General features: G+C 39.7%; 1 protein-coding gene and 1 pseudogene across 6 annotated transcripts in view; one reads left to right on the forward strand and one right to left on the reverse strand.

The window, feature by feature from the left end:
* JARID2 (jumonji and AT-rich interaction domain containing 2) overlaps positions 1-15,885 on the forward strand; it is a 290,912-nt gene that overhangs the window by 30,454 nt on the left and 244,573 nt on the right. The gene's annotated exons all lie outside the window — the stretch shown is intronic.
* LOC307103413 (high mobility group protein B1-like) lies at positions 10,005-11,630 on the reverse strand (annotated as a pseudogene). The gene has a single exon. The product of its transcript is annotated as a high mobility group protein B1-like (transcript).

Consider the following 15,885-nt stretch of genomic DNA (forward strand, 5'->3'; position numbering starts at 1 on the left):
AGAAAATTAAGTGATTCTTATTTTTACAGAAAAGCTAAAGGTTTCTGTGTATTATCTAGTATTTTGTTCTAAAGAAACATGTTCTGTTTGTAAGACAGGACGTGTGTGGGGAAAGGGCAGTTCAGCAAGCATTGTTGGGTTCTCAGATCCAAATTAATTCAGATAATTTAACACAACCTTAGTAACTGATGTCCCCAGAGTGCTTTATTATATATCAGCACAGGAGATGAGAGGGAGGGTTTAGAGCTTGAGTTTTTATGTATGAAAGGGTGATTTAGAAGACCAGAGCCAGCAGTTCGGTTGGCTGACTTTTGCATCTGGGTTTTTCTCTTAGTGCTGCTGCTTGGCTTCTGTAGTCTTTCTTGCATCTAAGAAGATTTTAGAGGTTTCCACTTCTCCTTTCCTGTTATTTTCCACTCTCCCACCTATCACATCAGTGGGACCCTTTAAAAGCTATTGGGGGGGGGGGGAAGCTATTGAGAATCTGATGGTCTAAAGCTCCACCTGCAGTTAGAAGCTGGATGGCCTTCTGGAATGTTCTTTCCAAAGAGGCTGGTAGGAGTGTCCTGGCTGAAGGAGGTTAGGCCTTTATAGTTTTGCTATTTCTAGAGAGGCCACTGGACTTCAAGAGGTCTTTCAGGATTCCAAATTTGTGTGTTAGGATTAAAAATGGGTTTTGCTGGGTTAACTGGGTTTCTGACTTGAGGTTACCCATGGGTGCCAGAATAGAGAGAGGCAAGAGGTGTGCAGGCAGCAGGAGAAGAGCTGTCATATCTGCCTTGTGAAGTGTCTGTGTTCAGGATCTGGGTTTGGAAAGCACAATACAGGGGCAACAGAAAGACTGGCCTTTGGGGTCAGAGGCAAAGACAAGAGCAAGCTGAAAAACTGCCCTGACCTAGAATATGGTTAATAGATAGGCCTTTGGGTCTTTAGCTTTTTTTTTTTTTTTTAAAGGCTGTGTGCTGTGCACAGCTGATTTGGAAAATTTCCTACATGCACAGCTTCTTCATTAGATACTGATACCGGTTAATTCAGAATCGTTTGTAATTGGAAGCAGCTGCTGTTTCCCAGCTGACTAGGTGTTGGAGTCAGATGCTTTGAATTAGCTGGACTTAGATTATTCATATTTTAATTAAAGTCCATTTTATCCCCCCAGTCTCTTGCCTCTCCAGTGACCAGGATTTTACAGTAATACATTTGAAATTACATGAGTATCCCAGTAGAAAGGCATAGTGTAAGTTGAAGGACTTGCAGTTGATTATGGTCTTGTATTATTAAAGAGTGAATTTAACTGCCTTGCAATTTCCTTTTCTCACCCTCTGAACCTTGCTTCTGTAGTGGAGGAAAATTTCATTCCATTTAGAAAAGTTGAGACTTTTGTCCCCTTTCCTCCTCTTGGGACACAGGCATATTAGCTTAATTGCTTATGTCACTACTACAGGGAAGGTGCTGCATGAAGTGGGACACACAATTTTCTGCTACTTTTCGTCTAATGGGGTTTGCAAATTAAGCTGTGAATAGTGGGGCTTTGGGGCAGTGGGGATATTTTCTTAGAAGAAAAAAAGGTGAACAAGTGCTATGGTGAGGCTGTTTATTGCTACTGCGTGGAAACAGAATGTTTAAGCAGCTTGTAGGGAAAAAAATTGCCTTAATTTTCTGAAGAAAAGTTAGAGGGAAATTTGCCTTGCATTTCTTTCTCTATGATGCTAATGAGGAACAGAGGCTTTGCTGGAGGGAAGGAGTTGAATGGATGTTTCCTTCTTTCCTTTCCCATTTAAGCTACCTAACTTGAGAAAAGTTTGACTTGATAAATGTCCTACTTAATTTAATTTTGTGTTAGTCCCTCTCCTCCCCCTGAGTGTCCAGTTTTGGCTGACTTGCAGAAAAACCAGGACAGTGCAGAGCCATCAGATTTTGTACACCTGTGATAATGCTTAAGCATTCTATGTGGCCTGGTAAATTTAACAGGGTGTAGGAGACATGATCTTTGTCCAAAAAGGAGTGTAAATGTCCCTGGAAAGACAGAGCATATATCTGTCATTGCATTTAGGGAATTATGTAAATCACTGTCAGTGTGTTCCAAATGATTTGGCATTGTTATGTACTCAGCACTGGGACGGCCGAGGGAGAAGGAAGGAGTTCTAGGTTGGTTGGCTGTGTGGAGGTAGAATCTTACCATTAGCAACCATCAGTTTGTTCTCTGAGTCTGTTTTTGTTTTTCTTGTTTGTTTGTTTTGTTTATTTTAGATCCCACATACAAGTGAAATCCTATGAATTATCACTTGGTCCATTACCCTCTATGTTGTCAGAAATCAAGTGTATTACTTTTATCTCCCTTCTTGCTAATGTATAAAAGCCTTTACAAACACCACTTTATTAAAATTCTGCTGTCATTCCTTTGGCTCTCCCAGTACAGTGGTACTTAAATTATATCGTTATTAACTTGCACTTGTGTTGATTGGTCATTATTGATGCTATACCACCTTCTAACCTCCCAGGTATTGTCATAGTTACCTTTCTTTAAAAAAAAAAAGGTTACTTTTCTACTCAACTCTTTCATAGCCCTCTGTTGCTTATGGTATAAAAGCTAAAAGGTTACTTTTCTACTCAACTCTTTCATAGCCCTCTGTTGCTTATGGTATAAAAGCTAAAAGGTTACTTTTCTACTCAACTCTTTCATAGCCCTCTGTTGCTTATGGTATAAAAGCTAAACTCTTAAGCATTACCTAAAATCCTTTATTAGATCAATCTTATCCCAGTCTCCCCTTCTGCATCAAACATTCCTGTTCATTTTCTCTGTCTCTTTTCTTTCAAGGTCATGGTCCTTTAAGGCTGTGGTTATATTGCCCATTTCCTTCTTCCATTTCACCACTGGTTGAACTGCAGGGCCCCCTACCACAAACGTTCCGCTTCAGTGTACACTCGGTTCTCCCACCATGCATGGCTAGTGAGCATCTACTGTGTGCTGGGCACTGGGCCTTGTCCTGGGAGACCAGCATGGGTGTAAAGGCACTGTATTGTGTTGATAGGCAAATTCCTACATGGCTTATCCTTGGGTCACCGGTACTTGACAGTCAGGCAGGAAATGTTATCCTAATTTCCATAGAAACCCATATTAGCCCTCGGTTCATCCAGATGAATTTGATTAAATCCCTTTCCCCAATTTCTTATATTATGCGAAAGTTCACTAGAGAAGGAGAAGGGACAGTATGATGAATACCTGGGCACACATCACCTAGAGTCTAGACCTAGGTTAACATTATATTGTGTGTGTGCATTACCCAGTGTCTATTTTCTTCCTCCCAGATCGATGGCTTTGGAAAGTTTGTCTTTGTTATCCATTGTAAAAGGATAAAAATAAACATGCTGCTTCTCCTATTGTAGCATTTCAGTAGTAATAAAAAAATAACTTCAATGGGTTTGGTTATTTTCTGCCAAAGTAAATGTTGGCTCTATTTCAGCTGTAGTAATATAGCTTCTCTCAATTTGTTCAAGTTAAACTAAAGCAGGGCCAAGTTGAGAAATTAGTTTCTTGTTTTTTTTTTCCCCTTCCAATTTAGGAAAAAAATTAGATTTTGGATACTCTTATTTCTGTAATACTCCTCCTGGTTTTCTCCTCCTGAATTAAAAAAGATCATGAATTAGCTGTCAGTGGAAGAGACAAAGATTCAATTGTGCAGTATTTATAGAAGGTTGTTGTGATAATCTTTAAATAGGGTGTTTGAACCTCTATTGAGGGTAGTTAATTCAGCAGTTTGTTCTGTACCATAAAATGCTAAGTACAGGGTTACAACCCTTTGGTTTTAACATGTGAGTTTTGCTTTTCTGCATTACCTATGTATCACCTGGAAATCCAAGCGATATCAAATCATGCCACCATATATAAGTGATAACTCAGTATTATTATTATGTACTACCTGGCATTTGGAAGACTGATTTGGGGGTATATTAGAGAGTTTTAAGGGTGTCAGTGTTTGATTTTTGTCATTGTGGGAGACCTAAATGTACTATACATTTGGGAGGTGGCTTCCAGTCAATCTGTTCCAACACTTGGAGAGCAAACACGGGCTTACAAAATGCCAAGTGGCCTGCAGAGCCATTTGGGTTTGCCCCAGGTTGTGTATCACTGCATTGTGATTTACATGGTACCAGTAAGAAATAATTTTGTGTCCAAAAGGAAAAATAATGTGAATACATACTAGTATATAAAATTCAAATTCATGATCAGATTCTGATGTTTTCAGAGCAAAATAAGCAGTCCCACTTTGTCCCACTCAGTCTACTTTCTATGTATTTACACTCATATTTATGGAGATAAATATATAGGGTTTTCTTTTTTGTCTTGTTTATATAAATGGAATGATGGGGGTCATGTGTGATTTGGCCTTTCTTACTTAACTATGTCCTGAAGCTCTTCCCTTGCTGTTCTTTTTCATGCTGCGTGGCATCCGGCAGCTGCAGTGTGCTGTAGTGTATTTAACTACTTCCTTAGGATTCACTTCCTAGAAGAGTGCCTGGCATTGTGGAGGTAGTCAGTAGACATTTAGGTTGTTTCCACTGTTTAGTTTACTTAAAAATAGATTTCTTTTCGTACAACTTTCACACATGTGAGCATATTGGCATAGGATTGAATTGAAAGTAATGAGTCCAAGGGTACAATGTTCAGCTTTTATAGAAGGAAGGGATTTTTTTTCTTCCTAAAAGGTTTAATCAATTTACCACCCCCAACAGTGTATGAAAGTGTTTATTTCCCTTCCTTCTTGCCAACGCTTGGCATTATAAAGCGTCTTTATTTATTTATTTATTTTTGTTAATCCTCACCTGAGGATATTTTTCCATTGATTTTTAGAGAGTGGAAAGGGGCAGGAAGAGAGAGGGGGAATATCCATGGAATCGAACCTGATTTGCATTTCTTTGTATTGAACATTTTTCATTAGTCTGTTGGCCATCCATGTTATTTTTGTTCATAACCTTTGCCTATTTTTATATTGATTTGTTTGTCTTTTTCTTACTGCGCTTTGTCAGAGGTCTATGTTCTGGACATTAATTCAACGAATTGCAAATATTTTCTCTTAGTCTGTCCTTTATCCTTTAATTGTGTTTATAGTGTCTTTCCTTATGAAGTTCCTTATAGAAGTTTTAAATTTTTTTGTATTTAAATTTTGTTTTCCTTTGTGGCTTTGGGTTTTGCTGAAGTATGCTTTCCTGATTTCAAGAATATGAAAATATTCTCTTAAGAAATTCTCTTTATTATTTCCCATCTAGTTAAATTCCACCCTCAAATTTCTTAATCCTCTCTACATTCTTCACATTAGCCACTAAAATGGTATGAAACCTCAGCTCTCTGGAATCTTCCAGCAATGACTTCAGACGAACACATTTTATGGATACCTTAGGGTTTATCTCGACCTACCTACCAAAATAGGAGTTAAAGGGGGCAACATCTATTGCACTGTTGTTACATACATCAAAGGTAGAAAATGGATGAAACTAACAGATAAAAAATCTAGGACAAAAAAGCTTTCATTGTGGTCAGATTTGCATTGGTAAAAGTCACTTTGAGGACTGGCTCAGCTTTTTGCCTAGATTGCATTCAATGTAGCTTGCCTTTTATCTGTTGTACATATTTACCATCCATCAGATTTCTTTTAAGGGATAGAACTGCTTTAAAAGCATTTTTATTTTAGATTTCCCTCCCCGCCCCCCGCCCCCCAACTCAAGTTCTTCCTGAGTCTTGTTGACACTTGCTACTTACTGTTATTCTGAATGTGTTCTTAAGTATATTTTCATCATGCAATTAATTATGATATGAGAAACCAGTTAACTAGGCTATTACTGTATAAAGTAAAGCTAAAAAGTCCCTGATTATGGATCTGGGCCTCTGTGATAGTCATTGCTTTTGTGTCTGAACTTTGAAATTACTTTTGATTCCTCAGAGACCTTTTGTTTATTTTCTACTTCTCTAACATATTCCCTAATAAGTGAGCTATAAGATAACTGAATTCTAGAAAAGAAGGCAGTGTCCTATGTTTATAACCTTTTGCCTCCATAAAATTCATATTGCAGTAAGACAATTTGGGAAGTCTTTGGATTCTCTTATTTTGCTGTAAAATATGCATTATGTATCACACTTGTATATTAAAACCCACTTTAATTGCACCCTGTTCCTTCCCTTCCCTTCTCCCTCCAATCTAAAGAAAGTCTTGAGTTGTTCTGGTTTTTGTTCTTGTCTCTGCTCCCACCACATATCCTGTTCCTTATCCCATAGGTACTTTAATGTTTATAATCTGATGAAATTTGTTGACTCCTTTCTTAAAATGTTTCCAAATACTTAAAGTAAATTACCTAGGATTTTAAAGGGAACCCATTACATTGAAATATAGCCATCAGAATATTATAAAGCAAATTAGTGATATGGTAATATGTGCTTCTGAATCCTTTATTAAATAACAAGCTGCAACAGTGGGTCTCATTATTGTAATTTCAAAGTGATGCTAGCAAACAGTATTTTGTACTATCTGCAATCGCTGTAATATGATATGAGTATTTACATTTCTTTGATATGAAACTCACAGGCACTTCTATTTCTGGTTTATTGCCTACATTCAATAGTGTAAGGAAATGCTAAATTTCTGTAAGAGATTAATGAAAGTGAACATGTAATTGTTTCCTTATCCAAGTTCACAGACTTAAGAACCTCCGTGAATCTTCTCCTGAACCCCCTGGACTCCCTTCCTATTGCAGTTGTTTCCTTTGCCTAGGGCCGTCTTCATTTCACTGTCTCGGGGAGCCTCACTTGGCCTTCATGTCCTCAAGGTGGCCTTTCTAGGTTAGCAGCCATCTTGTACGTGCCATTGCAGTGCCATGAAATGATTTGTATGAGCCCTACTTCCCATGTGGGAGCTCAGTGGTTATGTGAGCTTTGGGGGTGCAGTGACTGTCCGCTGATCCCGTTTCCAGCACAGCATCATAGGTGTCTGTAAAATACTTTTATTTTTTATGACATAGATAGCACCTTAAGCAGAGGGAACACACACACACACACACACACACACACACACACACACACGAGAAAAGCTTAGGGGTATAAAGATCCCAAAGTGGTGGATATGGTGAGAGGAGAAGTAGAACATGACCAATGGAATGCAAGATCCCCACATCTATATATGCAAATTTCACATAGACATACTTTACATATGTATTCATGTATGTTACATAAACATAGGATGTTAGTCCCACGGCCTTGCAGTGCCTGGCACATAGTATTGCTCAGTGCCTATTAAATATTGTATATGAATTTATAACTTACTTGTGCCATAGCTTGCTCACTTGGGAAAATGAGGTTTTCCTTCTCTTAGCTTCTACCTAAGGTTTTTTTCTCCTCTACAGTTAGAGAATTTACTGTAAGGCATTAAGGAAGCCTTTGGGGTAGCAAAGGTGAATCAGATTTGGATTTTGCCTTCTGCAGAGGGGAAGAAGGTAAGAATGGAACTTAAATCAGCTAGTGTGGACAGGAGGAGAAGGCCTTTGGAGCCTTTTGTTTACTAATTGCCCTGGCACCCAGGCCAGTGAGCAGTGGAGCCTATACTAGTTGATAGTGGGGCTCAGCTTGAGGGACTGAGACATGGAGCAGGGGTTGTTGTCTAAGCCAGCAGTTGCCAACTGGTGGTCCGTGGACCACTGGTGGTTTGTGAGGTCCAAAAGGTTGGCGACCACTGGTCTAAGCCGTGGAAGGAGGATAGAGGCTAGAGAGACAGCCATCACCGCTGGGACAGTTCTGTTGGGGAACATTTGGTTGCAAAGACATATAAGTGATCTTGACTGGGGTCGGTGAAACCCAGTTAACACTTCCCTTTGATGAGGTGGTACTGGAGCTGGGCCTTTAAGAAGTAATTGTGATTTCCTTCAGCAGATGGGTACGTGAGGGAAGGAATAAGGTGAACAAGAAGCATAAAAAGGAGCGATCAATGCATGGCCTATTTAGAGCAGTGAATGTGGTGTGCTTCTTTAGAGGAAACAATCTAAAAGGAAAGTCTTATTTTGTTATAATGCTTATTATTTTACTCTTGCATATTTTAAAAATGACTTAATTGGGATAAGTACTGCCTTAGTTATGGGAAAAATAGATAAATTTATAAGCTAGTGAACCACCTATCTTAATGGAAAGAGGGTGGGAGAAGAGACTTAAAATATTTTAATCTTAATTTTAATTATAAAAATTGGCAAATGTCTATTTAAAAAAATATTTTTATTGATTTCAGGGAGGAAGAGAGAGGGAGAGATAGAAACATCAATGATGAGAGTATCTTTGATCAGCTGCCTCCTGCACGCCCCCTACTGGGGATCGAACCCATAACCCGAGCATATGGCCTTGACCGAATTGAACCCGGGCCCTTCAGTCCACAGGCTGACACTCTTATCCACTGAGCCAAACCAGTTAGGGCTATGTTGTTGTTTTTTGTTTTTTTTTTGTTTGTTTTTTTTTACAGCTGTTCTTTCCCTCCATGCAAATATTTTTGTAATCCTGTATATACAATTTTGTTCTTCTGTTTTTTTCCACTAGATATTATCATAAACATTTCCTTATGTTATTACATATTTTCCATAACAACAATTTTTTACCCCACCTTTTACTTTTCTGAAACAACCCCTTCACTTTAGGTTTTCATTATGAGGGGAATTAGGTCTTCCCTGGTTTGCAAATCCTGTTGAGTGAGGCTTTAAAAAATTTTGTTCGTTCTTTTTTTCCACAATAACCATTTTAATGAGTACACAGGTATCTTATGAATGTACAACTGCTATTTTTTTCCATTACATTATTTTGAAAGGTTTTTACATTGTTTTGAATTTTGGTAACACTAAAAAGGTATGATTAGCATTATGTGTTATGTATTACTTTTAATTGTTTCCTTTAGGATAGTTTTCTCATTATAGGATCCCTTGGTCAATAGAAATGGACATCTTAAAGCCTCTTGTTGTAGTTTGCCAAGTGATTCACCGGAAATGAAACTACTGCTCCCAGCAAGGCTGAGAGTGCTTGTTTCACTACAGTACCCCAGAGTCCCCTGGAATATTAGGTTGTAATGTTTTCTTATTTCAAGGTAGGGCACCATTTCAGAAAGATTTTCATATGTAGTGGCAAGAATATGAAGTTTCTTGGTGAATTTACTCATGCCTGTCATTTGCCTTCAAGCTTTGAAAACAGTTTGCATTTTGAAAGCTGTGTATCCCAAAAATAATCTAAGAAACTGAACAGTTAAAGGAAGATTACCTTGAGTCAGTTTCTTATTTCCACCTACAAATGCACAAGATTTTGAAAAAGTTGAAGACCCTGGTGGAAAGGAGATGCCTTTCCTTTCCAGGGCCTGATGCCTATTGATGCCCTTGAACCTGTCCCTAGTTAGTTCATGACGGGGAGTGGGGGTGTGTGGTCCCTGGAGTGGATTGTGTTAAAGTGTTATTAGCTTTGTTATTGATTTGTGTTTGGATGTTTGGATTTATGTTTGAAAGCTGTGTATCTCCCGGCCCCCCCACCCCCCGTCTTGATCTGATCTGTAGAAATGGCAAACCTTGTTAGGCATTATGAATTCAAGCTGTTAAGGGAACTGTCCACATTTCAAGGATAATCCCTTTTCCTTTTTCTTTCTTTCTTTTTTTTTTTTTAAAATAAAAAAATTGTATTAGAAGCATTCAGAATGTCAGCAAAACAGCTGCAACTTTTTTTGCAATTACAGAGTATTTGCAGTTATTCAGTTAATAGAACAACAATTACCCTAGCCCTAACCAGTTTGGCTCAGTGGATAGAGCGTCGGCCTGCAGACTGAAAGGTCCCAGGTTCGATTCCGGTCAAGGGCATGTACCTTGGTTGCATGCACATCCCCAGTAGGAGGTGTGCGGGAGGCAGCTGATCTGATGTTTCTCTCTCACCTCTCCCTTCCTCTCTGTAAAAAAATCAATAAAATATATTTCAAAACAAAACAAAACAAAACAAAACAAAACAAAAAAACAATTACCCTATATAATAAAAGCCTAATATGTTAAGTGTCTGGTTGTCTAGTCGAGGGTTCAACCAATCAAAGCGTAATATGCTAATGATATGCTAAGGCCACTCAACTGCTCACTATGACATGCACTGAACACTAGGGGGCAGACAGTAGGCCAGTTGACCAGTCACTATGACGTGCACTGATCACCAGGGGGCAGACACGCAGACCAGTAAGTTTGCTTGCTGCAGGGGTCCGGCTGATCGGGACTGGGCAAGACAGGTGTTGGACATGCCCTGGAGCCCTCCCATGGACCATCCCTGGCCAGCCAGTCTTCCATGAGTACTGGGTGACATGGCTCCAATCGGCCCTGATCGCCGGCCAGGCGGAGGGACCCCACCCGTGCATGAATTCGTGCACCAGCCCTCTAGTTTGGTATAAGCTGCATCAGAGACAATTGAAGATGCAAAAACTACCATCCCCATATATAACTAATTTGTGCTGTGCACCAACAAGAACCTGCTTTAAATTTCCATGCCTATTTACAACCCCCATACTGTACCAGGCAAGGTTAGTGGCTATTGAAAATATCACCAGGACAGGGCTATCTGAAGACACATTTGGTACTCTGTTAACTACACCAAAAAAAAGACACTGTACAGTTTGAAAACAAATCTTACACAGCCTTACATTTCAATTTTTTTTTCTTTAAAAGGAGTAAGTTGTGTACAGGGGAGTTAAATGCTTTATAGACAAGAAAAAAAAACTGCGTTAGAACCAACTTATTCGTCATCATTGTCTACTTCATCATCTTCCTCCTCTTCCTCCTCCTCATCTTCCTCCTCTTCCTTCCTATTCTTGCTTTTTTTCCAGCCTTGACAACTCCCCTTTTGGCAGCATCAGGCTTTCCTTTAGCTCAGTATGCAGCCATATCCTTTTCATATTTCTCCTTCAGCATAGCAGCCTGACAATCATCTGCTGCAGTGTGATTCCACATCTCTCCCAGCTTCTTTGCAACGTCACCAATGGATAGGCCAGGATGCTCTCCTTTGATTTTTGGGCGATACTTGGAACAAAACAAGAAAAAGGCCGAAGGAGGCCTCTTGGGTGCATTGGGATCCTTGAATTTCTTTTTTGTTTCCCCTTTAGGAGGAATATAAGTTTTCATTTCTTTCTCATAATGGGCCTTGTCCGCCTTTGCCATGTCTTCAAATTTTCCTTTCTCCTTAGCAGATATGGTCTTCCACCTCTCTGAGCACTTCTTAGGAAACTCTGAGAAGTTGACTGAAGCATCTGGGTGCTGCTTCTTGTGTTCTTCCCGGAAAGTTTGCACAAAGAAAGCATACGATGACATTTTGCCTCTCGGCTTCTTGGGATCTCCTTTGCCCATGTTTAATTACATTCCCTCAATGAGCACACAGTCACCCAGTGCCCGGCCGGCTTGCACTTGCCCCGGCGCTGTCTCTATGGAGCTCAATGTACTGCAATGGCCGTGAGAGCGGGAGCCAGACGCCCCTTTTCCTTTTTCTTACCTAAATTGTGATACCTCTTGATACCTCTTAAACTCTTTACTAATAAATTATTATTATTATTATTATTATTTTTAATATATTTTATTGATTTTTTTACAGAGAGGAAGGGAGAGGGATAGAGAGCTAGAAACATCGATGCGAGAGAAACATCGATCAGCTGCCTCCTGCACACCCCCTACTGGGGATGTGCCCGCAACCAATGTACATGCCCTTGACCAGAATCGAACCTGGGACCTTTCAGTCCGCAGACCGACGCTCTATCCACTGAGCCAAACCGGTTTTGGCATAATAAATTATTTTTGAATTCACTTTTAAACAACTCTAGTTCTTTGAAGGAACAAATATTTTGTAAACAAAGGAATTAGTGGACATTACTTGTGAATGGACCTTGTAAATGTTTGTGATAAGGCCTCATTCAATATTCTTTTATTTGTTTAGTAAACATTGTTTCCTAGTATTTTCCAGTAAGATTATCCCCTTACCTTAGGGAGCTCACTGTATAACAGAGGAGACAAATACACAAACTTAAGAATACAGTATGTTAGTGAACTGAGGGACATGCACAGGCCATGATGAGAGCTGCCAGGAAGGAGGTGCCTAACACATTTAGGAGTGAGGTGAGTGGGTCAGAAAGAGCTTCCTGGAGGAAGGCAGTTTCTTACAAAGGATAAATTAGGAAAAAGATTAGGAATTGACTGGCTAGAGAAGCAGATTCAAAAAGAACATTGCAGCCTGGCTGTGGTGGCTCAGTGGTGGTGGCTCAGTGGTTGAGCATCGACCTATTGAACCAGGAGGTCATGGTTTGATTCCTGGTCGGGGCACATGTCCAGGTTGCAGGCTCTATCCTGGATTGTGCAGGAGGCAGCTGATCAGTGATTCTCTTTCATCACTGATGTTTCTCTCTCTCTCTACCTCTTCTTTCCTCTCTGAAATCAATAAAGATATTAAAAAAAAAAAGAACATTGCAGACCGGGCCAGGCCTGGTGGCTCAACTGGTTTGGGCATTGTCCCATATACCAGAAGGTTGTGGGTTCAATTGTCAGCCAGGGCACATGCCTAGGTTTTGGGTTCCATCCCCAGTCCGAGCACATATGGGTGGCAACCGTTAGATGTTTCTCACTCTTTCTCTCGCTCTCCCTCCCTCTCCCTCTCTCCCTTTCTCTCTCTCTAAAATCAATAAGCATGTCCTTCAGTGAGGATTAAAAAAATAAAAAGAACATTTTAGGCCCAGGGGAGAGGAGGAGTAAAAGCACAGTGCTTAGAGCAGCACGTGTCTGTGTGTGTGTGTGTGTGTGTGTGTGTGTGTGTGTGTGTCAGTGTGTACAGTTGCTGGAGTAGAGATCAATGCAGGGCATGGAAGGAGGTGAGGCCTTAAGAAAGATAGAACTTATTCCTGTAAGTAATCTGAGAAGGCTAAAAAGGGCCACTTCCAATATAACCCTGATATCTGGGGGGCTAGCAATTGGAATCCATGCCAGCAAGCTCAGTGTACATTCTTGATAACCTATAATTAAGTCACTACCTCCTTCCCAGATACTGGTCTTGCAGAACCTGTTACAGAGGCCATAAAACTGTGAACAGTGCACTGCCCCAGAGGGAGAGTTAATGCTGGCGCCAGGCCAAACCATCAGATATGGCCTGGAGACCCCCAACACCTGGGGACCTTCTTGCAAGGCCTGTGAAAAGGACCAGAAGCATAACCCATATTTGCGGGACAAAGACCACAGGGAGATATAAAGAGAAGCCCCCTGCATGTCTCTTCACTCAGATTTGGAAAGTTATTTCCTGAGTCCACCTGCGTAAATAAAAAGTGTCCCTCCTTTTCTTTTAAAGCATTGCTTGGTTTTCTTTGGTCTTCTGCAACAACCAAGAGTCAGTGAATCATAAACTTACAGATGTTTAAGCTGAGGTAGTGGTGAACTGGGTGGTGGTGGTGGCGGCTTCATTGTCATTGTTAGATCCTCAACCTGATTTTTCCTAACAGGAGGATTGACTCAGGGGAGGGAGTGTCATCTGGGATACATCTGGGAGCTTGGGACAAAGGGAGGATCCTGGAGCATAAGTTGTTTTAAGAGAGAATGTAATGAACTTAGGGAACCTTTTCTTTATGCTGGATCAACACAATTTCTTGGAAGAAGAAACCTAAAACTGCTTAAACTATTTACTAGTAGGTAACTGGAAAACACCATAACAGATAACTAGAACTTGCCTAGCATGGTCTTTTGTGAATTCACCAGATATAGAACCATCCTTTGTCTTATGCAGACTTTTGGTATGACCAGATGTACTATTTCTAATTTTAATAAAGTTAATTTTATACAAAAAATAAGATTTTCAGAAATGTGAAGAATTAGCACTTTTGCCCTAACCGGTTTGGTTCAGTGGATAGAGCGTCGGCCTGTGGACTCAGGGATCCTGAGTTCGATTCTGGTCAAGGGCATGTACCTTGGTTGCGGGCACATCCCCAGTGGGGGGTGTGCAGGAGGCAGCTGATTGATGTTTCTCTCTCATCGATGTTTCTAACTCTCCCTTCCTCTCCGTAAAAAGTCAATAAAATATATTTAAAAAAAAAAGAATTAGCACTTTTAATTGAAAATGCGTGCGCGCGTACACACACACACACACACACACACACAACTTTTTAATTAATTATTTTACACTGGCCCTTAAATAAAGATTGTGTGATCTAACTAAACTGACTGGCTGCCTGGCCAGTGTGGCTCAGTGGTTGAGCGTTGACCTATGAACCAGGAGGTTATGAAGGCAGTGGATCAATGATTCTTTCTCATCATTAATGTTTCTATCTCTCTCTTCCTCTCCCTTCCTCTCTGAAATCAATAAAAAAATATTTTTAAACTGACTGTAGGATTCCAGAGACGGGCATGCAGTTTGACATTCTCAGCTGGTGTAGTTGAACACTAACCTGTTGGAGTACCTGCTTTGTGGTTTAATGACAATAAAGTAGGTATTGCTGAAAGTCTTGGCTGTGAGGAGATTGCCCTATGATGACAAATAGTTTAATAGTTTAATCTTTGGCTGTTTAGGGTTTTATATTTAAAACATCTTTTATGTCTCATAAACATACAAAAGAGGGACCACTTCTGCCAGGCCGGTGGACCTCTGTTGGTGGGAATGTAAGTTGATCCAACCACTATGGAAAAACAGTATGGGGGTTTCTCAAAAAATTAAAAACTCCCATATGATCCAGTTATTCCAGTTTTGGGTATTTATTCAAAGTAAATGAACAAACTAATTTTAAAAGATATCTGCAACTTCATGTTTATTGAAGCATCATTTAAAAATATATATATATACATATATGTATTTATTGATTTTACAGAGAGGAAGGGAGAAGGATAGAGAGATAGAAACATGGATAAGAGAGAAATACTAGGGATCGAGCACGTAACCCTGGCATGTATCCTGAACAGGAATTGAACTGTGACCTCCTGGTTCATGGGTTGACACTTAACCATTGAGCCACACCAGCTGGTCTATTGAAGCACTATTTACCATAGCCAAGAAATGAAAACCTAAAGGTCCACTGACGGATGAATAGATAAAGAAGATGTGGTGTACATACAATGGAATATTATTCAGCCATATAAAGAATGAACTCTTACCACTTGTGACAACATGGATGGCACTTGAGGACATTATACTGAGGGAAATAAGTCAGACAAATACTTTATGATCTCTCTATATGTGGAATCTTTTGTATACCAAAAAACACAAACCCAGCTTATAGACACAGAGAACAAACCAAGAGTTGAGTGGTAAGAGATAGAAGTGGATGAACTTTTTTTCTTGTGTATGAGGGTTTGTTGGCTTTTTTTCGTTAAAAAATTAAAAATAAGAATTAGAGACCTGATGTGGCTAAAACTTCCTAAAAATTTTGGACAGCTAATTAGGGGATACAAGGATGAATGCACAAATCTCTTCACCCTGGGCTCCAAACAAACAACCCAGAAGCAAAAGAGGAATCACTTCTGCGAGGTCTGTGGTATTTGCGTCTTTTGTGAGCCTAGAACTTCACGTAGAAAGATGTTTTTCATCCAGTATCCTTCATTTTGTGATCTTGCTTCTTTTCAGTCAAAAAGTTTTCTTCTGTCCCCTTTAATTTAAAAATAAAAATGTCTTTGTCAGTAGCAGTTTTGTAAGTGGCTTTGTCAGTAACATTTTTATTAGTTTGAAGTAAATGGTATTTTTTTATTATTCTTGGCATAAATTACTGCCATTGGGCGTTTGTGTAGTGTACATTCTAATGGTATCATTTTTGGAGTATTGCATTTGAGCTTGGAAAACCAGAGAAGACAGCAGCAAATCTTTTTTTAAATTATTTTTTAATCAGAGAGAAAGGGAGAGGGAGA

The sequence above is a fragment of the Cnephaeus nilssonii genome (genome assembly GCF_951640355.1).
Source record: "Cnephaeus nilssonii genome assembly, chromosome: 7".
Taxonomy (NCBI): domain Eukaryota; kingdom Metazoa; phylum Chordata; class Mammalia; order Chiroptera; family Vespertilionidae; genus Cnephaeus; species Cnephaeus nilssonii.